We start from the raw sequence: 14,157 nt of genomic DNA on the forward strand, positions 1-14,157 counted from the left end.
AATGCAAACTAGTGCAAACCTTTTGGTAGATAGTGTGGCGATCTCTGAAAGAACTAGAAATTGATCTTCCATATGATACAGCAATCCCCCTACTGAGCATATACCCAAAGGAACATATATAATTCTACAAATAGATACCTGCACACACATGTTTGCTGCAACTCTATTCACAATAGCAAAAACATGGAACCAACCTTGCTGCCCATCAAAGTTGGACTGGATTTTTTAAAAATGTGGTACAAATACACAATGGAATATTATACAGTCATAAAGAAGGACAAAAATATGGACTTCGCAGCAACTTGGATAGATTTAGAGTCAATCGTACTCAGTGATCTATCACAGAAATAAAGAACAGAGTACCGTATGTTCTCACTTATAAGTGAACCTTGAACAATTATCATGCTATAAGAAAGGAATTGATAGTAGTGGGAAACTGCTAGCAAAGGAGTGGGGTGGGATTGGCAGCTGAGGGAAACTGCCAGGGGAGGGAGGGGCATACCTCATCAATAGGGGTATGTGCATAATGAAAATTTTTATCCCTAATCCTGAATTGTACCCCAGATCTTTAAAATAAAATAAAATAAAAATTTGGGGAGCTTAATAAGATATTGTAAATTATGAATTAAATTGTATGCATCTAAAACTAGAGGCTTATATTCTAAACTATTTAAAGAGGCCCCAAACCTTCTTGAGTGGACGAGGAAAATTTATAAAATTTAAAAAACAAACTTATAGCAAGCCTTAATTATCATTCCTGTCCTGGCCCTCCCTTTTCTTAGAAAAACCAATTTTTAAAAGAATATGTTTTGGCTATTTCCTCTACCTTATCCTCTCTTAGATTGAAAGGGCTCCTTGTTCAAACCTCTCCTTTTGAGTTTACTGTTCACCAAAGACTGGATGCTGATCAAGTCCTGGAAGGAAATTAAGCTCCAACCAAGCTAGGAAGGACCCTATGAAGTGCTTCTGACAACTGAGATGGCCATACAAATTGCTGAAAAAGGGTGGATGGATCATACCCACGTCAAGAAATCACCAAAAGAAGTTACAGTACCAAAGAACAATCCCGTTACATGGGAAGTCTCTCAAACTGAACCACTGAAACTAAAATTCAAGAAAACCTAATGTACTCCTCTGTACCTTTTCTCATAGCACTGCCAATTGCATTTCTTATTGTATGGTGTTTATTGCTTTTATTGTTAAATGTATTTGCAAGGGTCTTTTCAATCCTGAGCAACCAGGGATCCTTTGTTTACCTTGAAGGTATTACTAATTCTAGCCATAGTAATAAACAAAAGCAAAGGATGGTTTCTTATTAATATCACTAAAACTAACTCCTCAATAACTATTAAATTTGTTGTCTGTTCTGTCCTATCATGTCTTCACATGTCTTCACAACCATAGAAAATTATCTCTGGTTGACAAATACCTTTGTCCTGATACCACTGCTGAAGATGGTCTAAAATGTATCAAAACAAAATATGGGGAGACTGGCCCTTGTGTTATGAATGGTATAACTTCACTCGCCCCAAATAACCCTTGCTGGGACTAGTCTGGTGTCTTTTAGACCACTCAATTTAAAGGATGAACAGCTCCAGTAGAAAAAGGTAAAAAAAAAAAAAAAACCAACTTAAAAATAAAATTCAACTTATTAGAGGGGCTACTCCTCCTAGTTGTCAACATTTACAATGTAACCTGTTGTTATTAACAATAACCCAACCTCAACTCATAGACAGAGATCCTGTGATACCTCAGAAATACAGGCTAGGAGCAGCCATATCCAGACAGGACCCGTTAGGCAAATTTTGGATAAGATTAATTGAATGCCTCCACCATCTTCACCATCCAACAGTACTACCCCAATCCCTAATCCAAACCCTTTGCAGTTTTGGGAATTAAACCAAATTAACCCCAAGAATGATCTTGGCAAGGTAATGATTATGGAAGTAACATACTTAAAACAAACTTTGGAGGTTAAAATGGGATATGGGGACACAAATGCCTGGGTTGAATAAATAAAATATGTAGCAAAGCCTTAATCAAGCCTTAACAAAAGTGATTGTTATGCTTGTGCAAAGGTAGGCCACAGGCTCAAATAGTCCCATTCTCTATTAACTGGGAAACAGACCCCAAAAGAATGAGTTGTCTGTTGACTCTATATCAAGATAAGAGTGCATGGGGTAACAAGACTTGCCACAGTCTCTCCCTGCTCTGCCTATGCAGATGTCAGATCCAAAGGTGTATCCTTCCTTCTCCATAGGTAAGGCAAATCACTCCTCTTGTCTCTCCAGATGAGAGGATGATTTCACCACTCCTGTGGGGCACCTGCAAACCTGTACTTATGTCTTTGATGTCTCTGAGTCAACTGAGGGCAACTACTCGTACTTCAACATCCCTCGAGTAAATGTTTGATGGTACTGTGAAGGTAGGACAATTCAAGCCCTGTTGCCACCCAAATGAATGGGAACCTGTACTTTAGTTTGATTGGCTATTCCATTCATCCTGGCATTTCAAATCCCACTAATAACCACTAACAGAGCTAAACGATCATTACCTGAACCACCAGTACCCAGCTCATTTAACTCTAATATATATCTAGACGCTATAGGAGTCCCTAGGGAAGTTCCTACGAATTCAAAGTTCAAAATCAAATAGCTGCAAGATTTAAATCTCTCTTTTGGTGGGTAACTATAAAAAAGAATGTAAACTGAATCAATTATATATCTATGTTACAATCAACACAGATTTATGAACCATACTAGAGATGCTATTTTAAAAATTCCTGAACAATGAGATGCTACTAGTAGGATGACATGAGAAAGATGTATGACCTTAGACATAATGCTAGTGGAAGAAGGTGGAGTATGTGTCATGCTGGGAGGACAATGCTGTACTTCCCCCAAACTGGTCGGGATCTTGTGTGTTGGAGTCTATCCATCCATCCTTCTTCCTGCTCCCACTTGCCAGAGGGGAACATTTAGGAACTCAAGTATACAAGGACTGGGAAGCCCAAAGGAAATGGCGTGCCTTACAGATTGGCAACTGGAAAGAAAATGAGTGACCCCCTGAGCGTATCATCCAATACTATGGCCCTGCACAGAGGATGGGTCCTAGGGCTATCAGACCCCCCACTTACATGTCGAACTGCCTAATTCAATTATAATCAGTTGTTAAAATTATAACTTATGAAACTGCAAAGGCCCTTAACATACTAGCCAAACAGCAAGCCAAGATGCGCAATGCTATCTATCAAAACCACTTAGCCTTAGATTACTTGCTTGCTTCTGAAGGAGGAGTCTGTGGAAAGTTTAATTTGAGCAACTGCTGCTTACAAATAGATGATGAGGGAAAGATCGTAAAAGAAATCACCGACTGGATGAGAAAAATTGCTCACGTCCCAGTCCAGACCTGGAAAGAATGGAAACCCAGGGAATTATTTGGGGGATGGTTCTCAACTTTTGGGGGATTCAAAACCCTCATAGGCATTGCACTTGTAATTTTGGGGATTTGTCTAATCCTGTCCTGTCTGGGTCCCCTGGTTATAATGTCTGCCTCCAGCCTCATTGAGGCCTTGGACGACAGAAAAACGGCAGCACATGTAATGATGTTATAGAAGTACCAACTCCTTAATCAAGGTGATGCTCTTTGACCCTAGAAGGGACCAAGCATCAAAGCGGGGAATGTGGTAAGGGCCTTTCCAGAACAAAGAGGAAGTAACATGACGTAGTCAATGTCTAAGTGTGTATGCATAACCCTGTTACAACCCTGTGCCGTAAAACACCCAACCAAAATGCAGGTTGCCATATAAGGGGGACAAAGGGGCTAGAATGTAATATAAGGCAGTGCCCCGATGCTTTTGGGGCTCAGCCTTTGGGTGTGAATCTGCTGGGCAAGTGCTGGCACAAATAAAGGCTGCTTCCTGGCAAAGAAGCCTTGGTGTTCCATCTCCTTGTAAATGATCCTACCACATAGAGACGGGAGAAGGAAGGACCAGAAAATTCAGTCAAAGTTGAGCAGGTAGCCCCAGTATCGATAATGAAAGAAACCAGCCTCGCACTTACAGAGACTTCCACTCTGGGTTCAGATTGCTGCATGAGGTGTTCCAGAGAGCATGTGACAACTGAACAAGGGATGTGTCAGTCAGATTGGAGTAGACCCAGTAGGTCTGACTCAGAGACTGACCTGGCTTCCTGGCACATGGCTGGTGCCTAAGAATCCCTTGTTTAATAGTTTGGTGGCTTTGCTGGTAGCTGTGGAGTGCACCTCTGTCCAACTAGGCAAAGATGACAATCACTTCCCCACCGCCCGACCTGTCTGCACTTAGGACATAGAGTGGGAGGGGGAGATGTGCAGTCTTTAGCCCAGTGACAAGATTTATGACACTTGAAACAGGTCCCCAGAAGCTGTTGCCTACTCCAATTATTGCCAGATCTCCCAGGGTTGGAGTCTCTATTTGTTTTTCCTTTCCTCAGCTCTACTAAGAATCAAGACTATGAACTGGAACCAGGCCTGAGTCTTATCTTTCCTGTTTCCTTTCGTTCCTCCTCTTGATTGCTAAAGACTGTAAACCAGGTCTAAAAGTTCAGATTAAGGGGTTTGCGGGCCTTTCTCCAATTTCTAGAGCTTACATTTAATATCTGGAGCTGACTGGGAAATAAAATGCATAGCTAAGATGGATTGTCCTCTGGAGTATCCAGATTTAAATTAGTATAGCGCCGCATGTCCTCAGATATTCAGGCTTGAAAGACTGTGGGGACTTCATCAGGCTCTTGGACAATTTCCTCGACTTTATCATAATTTACTTGTTTGATAATAGTCCTCTGCATGCCATATATTAGGCAAGAGACAAAATGATTCCACTTTTCCCTGTCTATGGAGTTGAGTTGAAAATTCCAGTTAGGATCTCCCCACAGGATCGCTTCTGCAGCTGGAGGATATGGACCAGGCTGAGCATGACTAAGTTCAATTCTCGGATTTTAGCAAAAATCTGGTTGAATTCCTCATGCTTAGTGGTAGTGGTTAAAATGACCTAAATATCTCTCCAGGTGAAATTGTATGAGAGGGAGAAATATTGACACTCCTTAGCAAACTTAGTTGGGTTTATAGAGAAGGAGCCTAGTTTAGTTTCAATTTGGGAAAGATCTACCATAGAAAAAGGAACATGGACTCTGGATATTCCTTCGGCTCCCTCAACTTCCCTTAAAGGAAATTGGTGGATAACTGTGGGAGCCTGGAGCGGTTTCGCAGAGCAAGTGTGTACAGGCAAAGGTGGTGTCAGGCAAGGAAGGAGAGGAGATAGAGGAGAAGGACTGGAATCTGCAGCCGGGGCTGTTGGTGCTGAATCTATGTCCGTAAGTAGAGGTGGGTACAGGGTCAAGGGAGGAGGAAGGAGAAGGGCTGTTAGATCTGAGAGAGGAGCCTGCGGAGGGTAAGGAGGTAAAGGTGGGTTCTGAGGAACAGGAGCAGCTAGATCAGTGGTGTCTAAGTTATCCAAAGAAGAGGTAGCCGTTGTGGGGGTAAGAACAAACATACAGAGCATAAGTCCTGATGACTACCTAACTAAAAAAAAGGCCTGAATATACGGAACTTCAGCATGCTTTTGTTATTTCTAATGTGTAAGTCAAATTGTCTTAAGATGTTAAATGTGAGGGAGCCCCCTTGTGGCCAAATTTCTCCATCGCCTAACTTATATTGTGGCCAGGCCACGCTACAATAAAATATGAGGCGTTTGGGGCTGATATATTTCTCTAATGAAAAAATCTTAAGGTTCTTTAAAAGACATGCCAGTGGTGAGTCTTTTTTTCATGATTGATTGAGTGTTGCCCATTGTAGAGCCCTAGAAGGGAGAGAGAAAATGTGTCCTCCAAGAGAGAAAAGATCATCCATTGCCTATGTCCAGCATCCCAGACAAAGGAGAGTGGAATTTGCTTGTAAAGCATGTGTGAATGTAGGTGAAAGAGGGCGTTCCCTGTTTCCCCACTCCACTGGAGACAACGCCTTGGTCACCAGTGCCAGGGCTGCTCCAACTTGTATGTTTGGGAGACTTGGTACCAAGTCTTTTCCACAGAGGGTCCCAGACCCCAGCAACATACTTCCCAAAGGAAAAAAAAAAGTAAGAGCAGCCTCTCAGAGTGGTTCCCTGGGCTCCCCTACTGACCAGATAAACAATGGGACTCACCAAAGGTGGTACTTTGTACCAAGAAAGATTGAGGCAATTCAGGGCTTCACTTAAGGTAGCTCACCTTCAGGCAGAGAAAGAATAGAGGTTACACTGGGGAGTCACCTCGGCCAGAGTCATCAGTTGCCACCAAGTTCCAGCACAGTCCACAGGGAGACAGGGTTGAAGAAAGGAGAGTGAAGAGTCGCATAGGGGAGACAACCCAAGAATATTAGGACAAACTCCCCATACAGGCTGCCAGATGAAAGGACAAACCAAAGCAAGATGGGTCAGTGTCAGAACCATGGGAATAATGCAAGATTGCAACCAAATAAGAAGGAAGTAAAGTTTACTATTCACCTTTCACAGATTGGAAAGAAGACCGACATTCAGAGGCAAGTGTGGTATCAAAGGGCCAAAAACTGTGTACATTTAAGGAGTTTGGGGTGAGGAGTGTTTGGGCCCAGAGGGGTCCGGGCCAAATGGAATGTCCAGGGCTGTGGTTTTTTATGTTGATAGTAGCCCCATGAGTCTGAGATCTTGAAGTCACCAAACATTATCGTCTCATGACCTCTGGTAGTGGGCTACATAAGAGAAGTCAAGGGGAGGGGTTTTTCCTGCAAGAGACCTGTCAGATGTTTTCATTCCACAAACTCCTTAGCAAAAAGGTGGTCTTATTATCATTTCTATGGGTTGACCAGCTTAGGGGTGATCTTTGACCTTCCTTCCGCCATTGACAAGGAACCTGAAATGTTCTTATATATTATTATGCTAAACCATTAATTGAAAGGTTGAACTGTCCTTGTCTTGCATCTGATGTAGATTTACCAAGGGGTTGGGATAGATTGCCAGCTTGGCCTGAAGCAAAATGCCTGAACACTTCATAAAATCTGCCTATTGGAAATTTATCTATGTCTAACCTGTGCTGAATTTAAAGCATGCCAGTCTAGGCAAAAAGGCTATGCTGAGACAAAATGTGATTTAAGTTTGTTCTAGGCTTTTCTCAGGGTCCCTCCTTTCACATGTGGGACATGTGCAAAAGTGACAGAAAGATCTCATACAGCATGCACTTGCTATGAACATTTCTCATACAACATGCAACAGTGACAGAAACACTCGTACAACAGACACACAGTTATGAACACATCATCCACAACATGCACCCAGATATGAACACATTTCATACAATATGCAACAGTGACAGGCACATCACAACAACGTGCAATAAGTTCTGAACACATCTCATATAACATGCCATTGTAACAGGCACATTATACAAAATGTAACCCATGTATAAAATCTTCACATATAACATATAACAATGATAGACGCATCTCATACAACATGCACCTAGTGATGACCATATCTCATACAGCGTGCAACAGTGACATATAACAATGATAGACACTTATCATACAACATGCACCTAGTGATGACTATATCTCATACAATGTGCAACAGTGACAAACTCAAATACAACATGCACCTAGTTTTGTTTTGTTTTTTTTGAGTTGGAGTCTCACTCTTGTCACTCAGGCTGGAGTGCAGTGGTATGCTCATGGCCACCACAGCCTCAACCTGCTGGGCTTAGGTGATCCTTCTGCCTCAGTCTTCCAAATAGCTGGAATTACAGACACACTCCACCATGCCCAGCTAGTTTGTGTGTGTGTGTGTGTGTGTGTGTGTGTGTGTGTGTGATTTATTGTAGAGACAAGGTCTCACCAAGTTGCCCGGGTTGGTCTTGACTCCCCGGGCTCCGGCAATTCTCTTGCCTCAGCCTCCCAAAGTGCTGGGATTACAGGCTCTGTCACTGTTGCATGTTGTATGAGAAATGTTCATAGCAAGTGCATTGTGAGCCACAGCACCCGGCCAACATGCACTTAGTTATGAACACATCTTCTACAACATGCAACAGTGACAAACTCAAATACAACATGCACCTAGTTTTTTGTTTTGTTGAACACATCTTAAGTAAGGTGTAACAGTGACTAAAACACCTAATACAACATGCTTCCAGTTATGAATACATCTCATACAACATGCCACAGTGACAGGCACATCTCTTACAGCACGCAGAAAGTTAACAACACATTCTATAACAAGTGCCACAGTGACAGACACATCTCATGCAATACGCAGCCAGTTATGAACTTGTTACACAACATGCCACAATGAAAGACACATCTCATTCAGCATGCATATAAAAATACATTGCATAAAACCTGCATTTGTGACAGGTACATCTTATACAACATGCACCTGGTTAGGAACACATCTAAAACAATGTGTAACAGTGACATGCACATTTCACATAACATATGCACACTCATGAACACATCTCAAACAATGTGTAACAGTTACAGACACATCTCATACAACATAAACTCAGTTATAAACACATCTTATACAATGTGCAACAGTGACAGATGCATTTTATGCAACATGCACCCAGTTATAAACACATCTCATAACAAGCAACAGTGACAGGCATAACTGGAATTTTTAAAATGCTTTTTAACTTGCTTCTGTCTGAAAAAGTTTCATTTCCTGGACAAACTCAAATGAGCAGAACACCACGCCAGTAGTTTGCACACAAGCAATTGTTTTAGATAAATGTGTCTTTTAGTCCATATGCCTTCAATAGGGAAAAAAGTCTTCTCGTTTCCTTGTCAAAAAATGACCTAGCAACGTTCTTTGTAAATCAAAATGTCTTAATTACTGAGACAGAACAAAGTGTTTGACATTCAATGGGTGGAACTGCAAGAATTTTCTGGTTGAAGCATTCTGTGCTCTTTGGTTACTTCAGAAGTTGGGAGCAATTTTTTTTTCTATGTCAAAAGAAAATTGATAACTTCTTTGTCTGTCAAACTTTTTTTTTTTTGAGTTGGCGTCTCACTCTGTCACCCAGGCTGGAGTGCAGTGGCACACTCACGGCCACCCCACCTGCTGAGCTCCAGCGATTCTTCTGCCTTAACCTTCCAAGTAGCCAGAACTATAGGCATGCGCTACCACGCGCAGCTAATTTTTATTTATTTATTGTAGAGATGAGGTCTCACCAAGTTGCCTGGGCTGGTCTCGAACTCATGGGCTCAGGCAATCCACTTGCCTCGCCACCCCACCTACCCGCCAAAGTGCTGGGATTACAGGCTGAGCCACCAAGCCCGGCTGTCTGTCAAATTTTTACACACACTGAACTTAAAGAACTAGGAAACATCTTTGAAATTAGCATAAAAATATGTTGTATGTAAGTACACCCACATAATCCTATGGATCAAACTGCACAGTGAAACATGTTTCTCTCAATATGAGTTTACTAAAACTGGTGACTTGTTTGATGTGTCAAAGTGTTCTATTAAGTGAATTAACAAATTATCATAATACATGCTGCCATTTGCTAACATAAATCATAATACATGCTAGCACACAAAGTTTTATCAAAATAGATAGTTGTATGTTCCATTTAATCTCAGTGAGAAAAACTAAAGTTATTTGTTAAGATTTCCAGAATTGAACTAGCACCCTCCTCTGTCCAATAGTTTGGTTTTGGTTTTAATAGGTTAAACTTCAAATGGTTTTCATGGGTAGAACAATTTCATGCTGAGCCTCCCCAAGCTGATTCCTGCCGCGGAACTGGCCCACCAGATGCCCGGGGTGCACCTCCTTGGTGCCATCTGTTCTGGCTCTCAAGGACTTTCTCCACCTTCATACGTCATGATCCCACCCGCTCTGGCCACCATCTGTGCCCACAATTGCCAAGGATATGAGTCCTATCACCTCTGCCAGGGCAGAGTTGCTGGCCGCTTATGTGGGTGCCAAGTGCCTGTCCTAGCAGAGTCTCTTGGCCTCTGGCCAGTGCCACTGCCTCAGCTGCCTGCTGTTATCTTCAGCCAGCTGCCTCTGGCCCCAGCTCCACTGACCCTATCTCCCATGGCAGAGGAAGCAGGCAGAGGAGGCACCAACACAGAGCCCCTGAATGTGATGTTGTTGGAGGGGCTGCCCTATGACGATGACAAGCTGAGCCCCTAAGGTGATGCTAATGATGTGGACCAGATCTTCTCCTGCCACCTGCAGGACACCAACCACTTGTTGGGTGCCTGGCAGAGCAGGCAGTTGCCCAAGCTGGGCCAGATCAACTACAGCAAGCTGTGGTTTGAAGAGGATGTCATGGTTGATGACACAATGAAAAATATGACTGACTTGGCACCTCCTGGTGTCTAACTTACCCAAAGTCCACCAGTGAAGGGAGAGAATAAGAACAGCGGAAGTGTAGGTGACTGTCCGAGACACCACAGCCAAGCTGGGAACCAGGGAGATGGCCAAGACCGACCCCAAGAACGTGCAGGATCTCACCTTGGTGGTGCATACACTCCTGCAACAGATGCAAGATAAGGCTAGGTACAGTGACTCAAGCCTATAATCCCAGCAGCACTTTGGGAGGCTGAAGCGAGAGGATTGCCTGAGCCCACAGATTTGAGACCCGCCTGGACAACATGGTGAGATCTCATCTCTACAGTAAATCAAAAAATTGGCTAGGTGTGGTAGTACATGCCTATAGTTCCAGCTATTTGGTAGGCTAAGGCAAAAGGATCACCTGAGCCCTGCAGGTCGAGGCTGCAGTGGCCGTGAGCATGCCACTGAACTCCAGCCTGGGCAACAGAGTGAGACTCCAACTCAAAAAGAAAAGAAAATAAACAGATTCAAGATAAATTTCAGGCCATGTCTGACCAGATCACTGGAAGAATTGATGATATGAGTGGTTGCATCAATGATCTGGAGGAAAACATTGCGGACCTATGACACAGCCTGGGGTAGAAGAACTGGAGGGTGACAACTTCTTCCTGCCACACAGAAGAGTTGAAGGTTGCTGTTAATTTATTCTGAAATCTGGAACACCATTTTTCTAAGCCAAGAGAAGACCAAATGGCTTTTGCAGCTAACACTATGTGTAGACAGATTTTCTATTCTAAAGTGTGCATTCTTTTCACATACAATACAGTTAGTTTATAGAATGATTGACTCCCAGTTTCTTGAACATGGTAGCTTCACATCCTGGACCTTGGTCAGTTGTACTATTAATTGTTAAACACTAAAATTTTGACAGTTTCTGAAAAAAATTGTCAAATTTTTAAGTGTATTTTTGTGAATTCATATTTTTTTCTTGCCATTCCTTTTGTAGTAGTTGCTGTTTGATAAAAACTGCTGTGTAATTTTTTATTAGATGAATAGTAAACCCTTCTATTATAGTTAGACGAGGTAAGGTAAGACCTCTGAAGAGTTTAGGGTTCTTTAATCCTCAGCACAGAGTGACTGTTGAGCTAACTCCAACAGAGTGTTGGCAATACTTTTTACATGGCTAAAAACATCCAAACACTGTTTATTCAGAAATATCTGTTGTCAAAACTCAGAACTGAACTTTGACATATGTTTAAGTCCCTGAGATCAGATGCTGAAGTCAATGAAAAGTAACCATTGCCACTTTCTTGTATTAGAACCTTCACATACAGAAAATAAGAGGACAGCCTGATGTAATAAGGCTTTTTTTTTTAAGTTTCGCATGAGATTCTCATACTTCAGTAGGACCCTCCACTGCTCATCTACAATGGTTACTCTGAAAAGTCTGGCAGGATTTTAAAATTCAATTACTCCACCTTTTCTTCGAGCTACTGATTGACAGAGAGAAGGAAAAGAGACTGTGTTGTGTCCATATGGGTGGCTTGGCTGGAATGTGATAAAGGACTTGTAGGCTCAGATTTTTAAGAAATATTATTTTATGGCTGGGCTAGGTGGTTCAGCCTGTAATTCCAGCACTTTGGGAGGACGAGGTGAGTGGATTGCCTGAGCCCGCGGGTTTGAGACTCACCTGGGCAACTTGGCAAAACCTCCTCTCTACAATAAATAAAAAATTAGCTGGGTGTGGCAGCGTGTGCCTGTTGTTCTGGCTACTTGGATGGTTGAGGTGGAAGGATTGCCGGAGCCCAGCAGGTTGAGGCTGCTGTGGTCGGGAGCGTGCCACTGCACTCCAGTCTGGGCAACAGAGTGAGACTCCAACTCAAAAAAAAAAAATTATTTTGCTTAAATTATTCTTGCAGAGTAACAATTTCATTGATTATAGAAGGCAGAGATAAAACTTTACTCTTGTCACTCAGAAATGCAATGTCTGGAGTGCCAAGCCCAGAGGCCAGTATCAATGGCCTGTTAGGTGAGCTGTGTGGTTGTTACCACAGAGTGATTTTATGCAACAAAAACTTGAAAAATTGGAAAAGTACGGTTTTTTTGTTCCCCATGTCACCAGTCTGTTGCAAATTTATAATGATATTAAGAAGCAATTTGTCCCATTTCTACTTGATTTGGGGAACATGTAGGAGTTGAGTTCTTCATCATAAGATGGATTGGGACCTCCTTTGGTGGACCAGTGGGTTGTGGGGCAGATTTAGCCTGTGGTCACACATGCTGGGCTGTGGGCAGACCTGCTAAAGCTATGGGAAGGATGTCTTCCAGCCTCGGAAATGGCAAGTGGAAATGTTACAGCTGATTGCTGTGGTGGGAGAATCTGGACTGGGCCAGATCGGCCTCCTTGAGTATGGAAGACTTTCAGAGGCAGTGTCACCTTACCAAAATATGTCTGAATAAAGGTTCATGAAATCCTGAAGAAAAAAAAAGAACAGTGGTGACAGTTATAGGCGAAAAAAAAGAAGGAAAGAAAGAAAGGTAATTTGAAACAGATAGCTGGCTACCCACCATGAAATAAATAGCCTGCATCTGGTGTTGGGCCAGGAGACCCATGAAATGTGAGAGGAGGAGGAGAAGGCTCTAGGGTCCTGTAAGAAATAAAAATTCACTTTCGAAGCGTTTGAGTTCCTTGTAGGTCCTAGATGTTAGACCTTTGTCAGATATACAGTTGGCAAATATTTTTTCCCACTCTGTGGGCTGTCTCCCCACTCTCTTGATGGCTTCATTCGCTTTGCAAAAGCTTGTTAGTTTGGTGAGATCCCTCTTGTCTATCTTATTTCTTAAGGTATGGGCATTTAGAGTTCTCAGTAGGAATTGATTGCCAGTTCCAATTTCCATATGGGTGTCTCCTGCATTTTCTAAGATTCTTATAGTTTGAGGTTTTATGTCGAGGTCTTTGATCCATTTAGAGTTAATTTTTGTGTATTGTAATAGGGAGGGGTCCTGTTTCAATCTTCTGCATGTGATCAGCTTGTTTTCTCAGCACCATTTACTGAATAGGTTCTCCTCTCCCAGGTGGTTGTTGTTGGGATATTATGCAGCAATAAAGAAGGACAAACATATGGACTTTGCAGCAACTTGGATGGATTTAGAGTTGATCTTACTCAGTGATCTATCACAAAGACAAAGAATAGGGTGCCATATGCTTTCACTCATAAGCAGATCTTGAACAATTATTATAATACTACAAGAAAGGAATTGTCAATAGTGGGAAACTTTCAGGGGGAGTAGGATTGGCAGTTGAGGGAAACTGCTAGGGGAGGAAGGGCATATCTCATCAACAAGGGTACCTGAATAATCAGCGTTTGTATACCTAATCGTGAATTGTACCCCACATCTTTATAATTAAAAAAAAAAGAAATAAAAATTTAAAGTAGTCCATTTTCAAGACAAGGTAGCTAGCCCTGAGTGGAAAATTATTAGGAACTAAACTTGCCTAATGGCTTGTGGACATGACAAAGTTAATGCACTGAAGGTCTCTAAGAAAAAAAGATGTAGCCGGGCTGGGTGGCTCAGCCTGTAATCCCGGGCCTTTGGGAGGCTGAGGTGAGTGGATTGCCTGAGACCGCGGGTTCGAGACCCGCCTGGGCAGCGAGACCTCATCTCTACAATAAATCAAAAAATCAGCCAGGCGTGGTAGTGCATGCCTGTAATTCCGGCTACTTGGAAGGCTGAGGCGGAAGGATCACCAGAGCCCAGCAGGTCGAGGCTGCGGTGGCCAGGAGCGGCCACTGCACTCCAGTCTGGGCTACAGAGTGAGACTCCAACTC

General features: G+C 42.6%; 1 pseudogene; it reads left to right on the plus strand.

The window, feature by feature from the left end:
• Positions 1-10,469: 10,469 nt before the first annotated feature.
• LOC103253414 lies at positions 10,470-11,015 on the plus strand (annotated as a pseudogene).
• The last annotated feature ends 3,142 nt before the right edge of the window (positions 11,016-14,157 follow it).

Source organism: Carlito syrichta, unplaced genomic scaffold, assembly GCF_000164805.1.
Source record: "Carlito syrichta isolate Samal-C Ts95f unplaced genomic scaffold, Tarsius_syrichta-2.0.1 Scaffold228465, whole genome shotgun sequence".
Lineage (NCBI taxonomy): Eukaryota > Metazoa > Chordata > Mammalia > Primates > Tarsiidae > Carlito > Carlito syrichta.